The sequence below is a fragment of the Pinus tabuliformis genome, chromosome 3_1 (assembly GCF_031772625.1).
Source record: "Pinus tabuliformis cultivar Carrire ecotype Pingquan chromosome 3_1, CPIR1, whole genome shotgun sequence".
Classification (NCBI taxonomy): domain Eukaryota; kingdom Viridiplantae; phylum Streptophyta; class Pinopsida; order Pinales; family Pinaceae; genus Pinus; species Pinus tabuliformis.
Window position 1 is genome coordinate 673,697,919 of NC_142301.1, and position 9,368 is coordinate 673,707,286.

At 35.5% G+C, this 9,368-nt stretch overlaps 1 pseudogene; it reads right to left on the reverse strand.

Moving 5' to 3' along the window:
- Window positions 1-8,009: 8,009 nt before the first annotated feature.
- LOC149188891 (uncharacterized) lies at window positions 8,010-8,545 on the reverse strand (annotated as a pseudogene).
- Window positions 8,546-9,368: the final 823 nt, after the last annotated feature.

Below are 9,368 nucleotides of genomic sequence, written 5' to 3' on the forward strand. Positions count from 1 at the left end.
TGTATACCAAGGCGCAAACAATAAACCAACTATTATGCACTTCTATATAGACTTGTAATTTTTCCCGTCATTTATTGAAAGGAGTTGCGTCTTTTGTAGTATCAGGTTATGGTTCTTGGGAGTGGTAGAGATCAAAATTATTATGCATGTTGTGGGAAGAATCCATACCTTAAACCTACCTTCCTTGTTGCCTGATTGCTTTGACCAAATACCTGAGAACTACCTATCTTCTTTGAACTGAAAGACAAGCATATACCTTTTCTCTCTTGATTCGCAAACCCATTGTGGTCAAGCAGATAAAACCCAATGGTGAGCAAACCCTATGGAGAGAAAATATAATGTAGATACCACGTAAGAATGAAGAATTAGTATGTAGTTATTAGTGACAACTCATATGAAAATTTGACGATGTCTATATTCTAATGAATACTATTTCATACTTGCTACTGAACGAATTGGATTAAATCATAATACATAGACAAATAACTTCAGTTCCTTATTCTTCAAAAACCCTAATGTTAACTCTCTCTTATTGATAATTTTTAGACAACTGACATCCACTTCAATGCGAGGCTCTTGGGATTGGGGTAGAACACAACTTTTGTTTATTGCTTTTTGTTATGTAACTCCTACCATTAAAACTTTATTTTTTTTCTCTGCCATATTCTCTATTCCTCTACCTTGTGTCCCTCTGCATTGATCCTATTGAATCGTTGAAGGAAACAATGTCCTGGTGATTATATTACTCCTCTGTGTTGATTATGGTCATGACCTAATGCGCTTTGTGCAAGGTTGTGCATTGGTAACTCCTATGTTTGGTGCATTTCATGGTGAATGTTATGCATTGAAGAGCATGTAATGATATATGTTGTACACTCGAGACCTGTAATGACATATGATGCATATGGTTGATGTGTTTGTTGCATTGTTTGTATGTTTGGAGCATAGTTTTTTGAAGGTTGATTACATAGAGATAGAGTTGTTTTATGCTACGCATTAGAATCATATGTTTTTTTATTATATGTTGTGTCAATGAAATATGAATGTTATGTTTGATTATGTTGCATTGAAACCTGATATTAATGCAAACCATGAGCATTATACATTGAGAGTTGTGTGCTGAATGTTGTGTGTTACTAGTTACGAATAAAGTATCGAAAATAAGCGATTGATCGTCAGCTTAAGAATTGATACATATTTCTAACAAGACATAAGCTATTGTAGATGCGGGTTTGGATATCGATCTTTTACTTCATTGACTTGTTTTAGTAATTAATTCATTATTGAGAAGAAAAATCAAAACAAAAAGACTTTGATATACCAATTCAACATTTAACTATATTAAAATTATCTACCATATAAAAGGTAATTAGCACATGTTGCTTTCAATCTAACAAAAAAAATGCATATTTACAGTCATTAAATTAACAATTAATTGTTGAATTTAATTTATATTTAATAATTTCATTTTTTATTGAATTTGATCATTTTAATAATTAGGTTGCATCAAATTATTGAGCATCCGTAAGCCCCACACATCACACTTCTCATCATAATCTGATGATTATTTTTTATTTATTTTTACTTTTAAGCTAACGGGTGGATGATAAAGCTAATCCGTTTATTTTTAAGTAGTAGGAAAAAAAGTAGATGATATTTAAAAAGTTTTATTATTTATGGTGGTTATGACTAGGTCAAGAAACTTTCGGATAAACTCCTTGTGGTTTTTTTGAAATCAATACCCTCACGGTCCCACACTAAGTCAGGTGTCAGGGACTCTCACCTCACACATTTCATGTCTTTCTCCAAAACCTGACCTCCGAATAGTGACCCACTAGAGGCGTCAGAGATCAACTCTCTTTTTCATTATCCTCTTGCATTTCACTCCAAAGAAAAATAATTGGGGTAGTTAAATAATATTAAACTGACTTATTAATGATGAAAAAAATTGATTGGATTTAGGTAACATGATCAACAAGATTCAATTTTAGAAAATATTTGAAGGCGTAATTTGCTGATGTAATTGTTTTTATAAATTACTGCACGAAAATAGAGAAAAAATATTTTATGTATCAAAGACAAACGAGCGATTAAAAAGGTCATACAAAGACAATCACTCTTTCTCTAATGAATGCAGGTGATGTGAGGTCATCCAGAAAGTGCTTCTTATGCACTTGTACAATCTTCCTCTGAAGTTTATCGTATGAAATATTGTATGTGTTTGCCACTATAACCCTTTCTCTAATGAATTTAGGCATTGTGAGGTCATCCAGAAAGTGCTTCTTACACGTTTGTACAATATTTCTTTGAAGTTCATCGTACGAAAAATTGTACATGTCCATAAATGGATCATCATCAAGAGGAACAACTTCCTCTTCCTCGCCTGCAACTAAATCTGCTGCTAAAGATGGTGGAGACTTAGTGGTAACCTGTTGTGTACTTGGAATCAGGTCGACATTATGATTATTTGGCTCCGGTTCCTCCTCCATGTCTACAATCTCAATTAATTCTTCAATCTTCTGAGCAAGCTCCTTGTCTTGTATATGTCTACTCTCCTCCTCTATTTGTGGTTGCTTTGTTCTTGCTCTTCATATTTCTTCTACATTCTCGTACACCTCGCCTCTCTTCTTCTTCCTTCTTCTTCTTCTCTTCTTGTTCTTTCTTTTGCTTTTCTTCCTCCAATATCCTCCACATTTCCCTTTGTCAAAATTTTGATGGCTCTTTCACCCAACCTTTAACAATGTCTTTCATTCTCAAATATTTGTTGGTGGCATAGAAGTATGAATCCATGAGTTCTTCTGGATGGGGAAAATGGTACATAAGATGGTAATCTTCTGCTATAAAAGTAGCAAGCTTCTGTCTGTTGGCACTGTACAAAGTCATAGTTTTAAAATCAATATGTGAAACCATCCAGTTGATGACATTTGCACATGGGAAGGCTGGATATCTGCATGCAACCATGTGTAATCCTGACTGTTGAACATTGACATATACTTGTCAATCCTCTAGATATGATTTGAAGCCCTTTTCCGAAAATGATTCATTTACTTTATGCTATGTAAGATCTTATTCCTTTTCCACATATAGTTGAGTGTTTGAATACACTGGTAAGTTAATTGGCATGCTCTCAACTGCTTCCCTGGTACTACTTTCTTTAGTATCTTTTGAAGAAGCTCTCTTTGGTGCCATGGTAACAGTGACTGCTGAAGAGAAGTGCTCAACAATTGTTGTATCCGCTAGAGGGAAAAGGCACTCATGGAAAGAAAACATTAGCTTTTGCAAATCAACTTTCAAAGCTAGACGAGGTAGCAAACACAGACTGATGATAAGGATTGCATAATTTTCATGATCAAGTGAGGGAGACTGGATGAGGGAATTGCGCATTATGCAGTCCCAGCAGCCAAGGGTACATCCTGAGGCTTGAGACTGTGCAATGCGCAGTTCATCCTGGGAAATGGCTAGATACCCTTCTTGCATAGATTATCCCATGTGAGTTTTTTATTCTGCCATACCAACCAATTAAACAGAGTGATTTTGTGAGGAATATGAAGTTTCCATAGCTTATGGTACCAGTTTGGCTATAATCCTTAGGAAGGGAAGATAAGGTGTTTATATATATCCACAACCACAACTCCTTTTGAGCTAAGTGCACCCACCCAAGTAATGTGATCCTCCTCCCCCCCGTTGCATAGTCCCGCATGTCTGAGTGTGAAAATGAATGTTTCCCATTCCAAAATCAGATCATCGGGTATTCCAAAATCCTCAGCCCATATCCACATAGGTGTGTTATCATTCCATCAAGTGATAATATGATTCAGATAGAATATGTCATGTGCGTGCAGACTATGCAGGAGACGTTCCGATAATTGTCATGTGCCAATGACATCCTTAATCAAATATGTACCAATAATGATCTATGAGCCTGTACCGAATTTCCAGCAAAGTCTCTGAAGAAAAATTCCCTTCACCTTATGAAAAATCCTCCAAATATATGATCCACTTACCTTCCCAAGTGTGCTTTTCCTACTCCATGCCACAAGGTCCCTCCTATTCAAATATTTTTTAAATATGATGTCTCGCCATAAACCTTCCATGTGTATCCAAAATGCCCCATCCACCCACTTCCCTCGACACTGTTGGATTATCCAGTTTTGCAAGGTGATATTTGCCTTTAGTATTTCAACCCACGCAAATGAAGTGCGCCAAAATAGATTTTATTTTATGGATGATGGTTGCAAGAAGACTGAATATGTGTCCCCAATACATTCCTATCTGTGGAAGTACTTCTTGTACAAGAATGAATCTTCCCCCAAATGACAACCATTTGTAAGTCCATGCATTTACCCTTTTTAAATTTATCTAAAATCCAGTACCAATCTTCATTCCTGAAATTTACTAGCTTTAAATTACATCTGAGATATGTGAGTCCCTCCAATAATGGTTTATAGTTGTAATTGAACATGTTGGAAATTTCGGTGATATCCATCATATCCTTTCCAGACTATCGGATGTATGACTTACAATCATTTTCCATTAATCTTGTAGGAGACCTGAATCAAACAAATATGTTGTGAAAGTTTCTCCATAAGACCCTGGACAACACACCAAATAACAATATATCATATACAAATAGATTGTGAGAAACCGATATACCTTAGCATATATGGAATCACTTAAATAGACTTTCTGCAGTAGCCGCTCTAATCTTGTTGCTTAAACAAACCATTACCATTATGAATAAAAGTGGTTATAGAGAGAATCCTTGGTGGTGTCCCTACCCATCACCAAAAAAATTCTATGGGTAACCATTAATCATAAGAGAAAAGTGTGCACCAGATACACATGCCATAATCCATTAAATGGTAGGATTTGTGAGTCCAATCTTCAGTAATACAAATCTCAGGAATTCCCAATCCAAGTAATCGTAAGCCTTACAAAGGTCAATCTTCATCACCAGAGCTTTTAAATTCCTGGAATGTATTAAGTGTATAGTCTCTTGTGCAATGGCGACCATATCATGTATCAAATTGTTATGCACAAAATCGGATAGTGCTCGGTTGATATGTACCAAGAGGGTGCCTTTTATGCACTCCACAATAATCTTTCAGATAATTTTATACACAATATTGCAAAGGGATATGGGCTGGTAGTCCAAGAAGGACTGTGTCTCCAATGTCTTAAGAACCAATGCAATGAATGTCAAGTTTATGGAACCATATATGCGACCTAGTGTTCTAGTCTCTTCCACCATATCTAGGAGATCCTTTGCAATCAAATCAAAGAAGTATAGGAAGAATTCCATAGTCGAGTTGTCCGGCCTAGAATTTTATCCTTAGCAAATATTTTTAGGGTCTGGTGGATCTCCTCAATATTGACCGGTCTGTATACTAGATTATTTAAGTCCTCATTGAACATTTGAGGATATTTCAATATACCCCAAACTTGGTCCTCAATGTTTACATTAGGTCGCCTCTGGAAAAATGTCTTGAAATACGTGACAACCTCCCACTGAATATCCACTGTCCTATGCACCATTTCTCCATCTTGGCCACAGATCCTCCATATTGTATTCTCATTCCTCTGTTGATTTGCAATATGGTGAAAATATTTGGTATTCTGATCACCCTTCTTTAACTAAATGGCTCGACTATTAATTCGCCAATTGGTTTCCTAAATATGTAAGATTTTTCTTTTTCGATGTTCTAGTGCTTTTAGTTTTTCCTAGGAATCTAATGGAGGTGAATCACATTCCATTGTTTCCATCAGACCTTGTATATCTCTTGTAATGGACTGTAGATCTTGTATGAGAGCCTTCTTCTTCATTCATTTGTTGGGGCAAAGTGATTTCCTATCATTTAATTTTTCAACCCGGGGGTTTCGTAAACTTGTGAAGCATGTGTGCACTGTATGTGCCAGAAATTGTCTTTCAGTTTAGATCAATCTAACTACAAAATAACGAAATCAATCAAATAATGAAAATGAAATTCAACTAACCTATGAAATAAAAAAACAACTAATGTATGCTTAGTTACTCTAACATTCAATTATGAAGTGTTACCTTCTTTAAATGATGTGTAAGCAACTATTTATACTTTAACTTCTAATGTCCTATAAAAGCAAATAAAGTGTGCAAAAAATATCTCAATAATTGCATGTATCAAATATTCAACCATTCAATCTTGAAATATGATTAAATCAATTTCTTAGAATGATATTTAGGAATATCAGTTAATGTAATTAAATGAGGATCTTAAAAGTAAATATAAAAGCATGGAAAAGTAAAGCTCAATGATTGCATAGGTTGAACATTCAATCACCCAATTTGAAGTCACCTTCTTGGCCTGATCCTTTATTCAATTATACAATGAATTGATGGTTTGATCTAAGAAAGTAAATAAGAGAACATGAAAGGAAACTAAATAACTATGAACCCTTGCCTCAAACTTAATCCAGTTAGAAAATAAATAAATCTTCCCTATTTAAATGTTTTTAGAAAAGCAAAGATTACACAGTCATTATAAAACTAATACTAAGAAAGCAAATGAACTTTAATCTATAAAAGAAATTAAATCTCAAAATCATTAGATGGCCATTCCAATGGTGTATGAGGATGGCAAGTGAAAAAGCTCCATATGCAAGCAAAAATAAATCTTCAAATCTCCAAGTATAAGCTCCAAATTCTCTATTAAAAACATGAGCATTTCTCCAACTTTACACATGCCTTTAAAAGGAGAAGGCTCTCCTATTTATACAAAAACATAAGAAGCTACCCTATTTAATGAAAATCCACTAAAATCTCATATAGTTACAACCAAATAGCTCATAATGAGACACATATCCCCTAAGTGTCTCATAGAGTTCTAATCCAAATAAGAAGTGATGAGACACCTCATAGAGTTACAATCCAAATAGGACACATATCCTTCTTTGACCTTTATCCAGACCTCCTTCGAAGGAAATTCGAATTTGAGCATTGGAGGCCACATAAGGCTGCCTTGGAAGCTTCCAAATGACCTACACATGTCATGAAACTCAAGCCACATATATAGATACATGAAACCATGTTAATTTCCTAGTTTTTAATCATAAATTCACTTTAAACACATAAAATAAATAACTTTGGTAAATAAGGATCCTAACCCATATATTTATGAAAATGTTGGCTAATGAAAGATTATATGGTTATGGAGTTGCGACATGTGAGTGAAATGGTGGCGATAAAGGTGAAAGTGGATGTGAGTGAAATGGTGGTGATAAAGGTGAAAGTGGATGTAAGCAGATGAAATGGCATGTTTATCATGAATTTCTGGCTAGAATGCATTGTTTGACAAATAAATCATTGAGTTAAATGCATAGCTGCAGAATTGTTTTCCAGCAGCAGAATTGTCGATTAGCTGCAGAATCGTTGTTCAGCTGCAAGATTGTCGATTAGCTGCAGAATCGTTGTTCAGCTGCAGAATATGCACAGTTTCTGTAGCTAAAATCTTGAACAAACAACCCAAGTCAATAAATAACCAAAAATGAATTCAAAGAGCAAGAAACAATGTTGTGGTTTACTGGAGCCAAAATCCAGTGATAATTGTAATGTCTCTTTCAGAAAAAATTAGTATATATATATATTTTGCAAAGAGAAAAAGAAGTATGAAACAGACCTTTAGTTTAATAATCGATGAGAAATTTGCCCATATATTCCAATATTGGAAGTTTTGAGCATTAAAACTGACTACAATTCACTTGATTTAAACATTCATCTTTGTCAACACTTTCATGTAACTTCAAGCCCAGATCCTCAAGAGTGACACTATTTTCCGTATTCCAACTCAGTCCTCTTTCAGCAAACTGGATGAATTTCTTTACTTGTTCAAGATTCCAAGCAGTGCGTCTTTGGAAGGCATAACTTCAGTAAATATATATATATAGTGCAAATGTTGAACAAGTGTTTTAGTACCGAGAAAGAACCGGTGGAGGATCAATGATTGACATTTAATTATTGTCAGATCATATCCCAGTTATGAATCAAAGTGCACATTCATGCTCCGAAATATCTCTTTGAGAGGTGCATTATAGTCTCTCAAGTCATCTCTTGTACTGCGCAATACTTCTATGCGTTTTTTGTCTATCTGGTTTTGTTCTTACAACTTCTCTAACATACTCTTCAAGTAGTGTATCTCATTGAGTTTTCTCCTCGCCAACTCTTGTTTGACATCATTTTTGAAGTTTTGTATGCTTAACTGCCCTTTTCTTCGTGCAAAACATCCAAGTTCTGATTTTCAATCAACTGCTCTAATGTGCCTAGTGCAGTCATCACCTGAGTCTCTTTGCAGAGAGATTCAAATCCATCTTGTATATTCCCATGCATGGAACCTATCATCTGCAAATAAAGTCAGTAAAGAGTTTTTTGATCGGCATGTTTGAATGAAGAGAAATTCCTTAGGAAGTCCTCCTTGGGACAAGCAAGCAAGAGTGAATGTAAAGCCAACGAAAAAGATTTTCTAAGGCTCAAGAGAGAGGAGGAAATGAGTGCACGTTTTGAACACCCGTGATGTTTTCAAATAGTTCATTGTGTATTAAATAGAAATCGTTTTTCCTCACGCAGTGAGTGAAACAGTGTCCCGAAGAGTCTCATATTTCTCTCAAACGGTTACGAAATTGAGGAAACCATTTTTGGGTTATTTAGTTCGGCCTATCCTAAGAAAAACCCATGTCTTAGTTTTCCAAAATTTGTTTTCATTTGGTCAGAAATAGCATTTCAAAATTGACATTTTTAAGTTTTGCATTTTCTCGTAATGGTGATCCAGCAATAAAATTCATTTCTAGCAATGGTGATCCAATATGTTTTGCGGAATGTGAAAATCGAGACACTCCGAGCTATGGAGGTTAAGATACCACACCCATCATATGTTGTGGAGCGTGTTAGCACCTAAATCTACCTCAGGCTAAAAGAGGCAGGTCTAGGGTAACATCAAACCACGCTTAACCTGGTAGCTAGCCCTACCAGGTCGGGAGAGGGCTCTCTCCTTGTCAATCTCAGAAAAATAAGGCCAATAAAGCTTGAGATGACTAATATAGAGACTAATTTTAGGCTAGGTATATGCTGAGGGGAGTTTGACTGAATTTTATGTTGGTTTGTTGGCTCAAATGTGAAAGGCAAATTTGGGTCCAGGGAATGGACTCAGCCTTGCAAAGGTTTCTGTGGGGCGAGGTAGGCAAATGGTTTAGTACCTTGGATTAAGTGAAATGGAGAGTCTTAAGACTGGTGAGGATCTGGAGAGGGCATTAGAGTCTCAGGAATCCTCTTCAAACAATTGAAAACATAAAAAACTAAACAAACCCTAAGTAGAGCACTGCAACATCAATGATTTCTACAT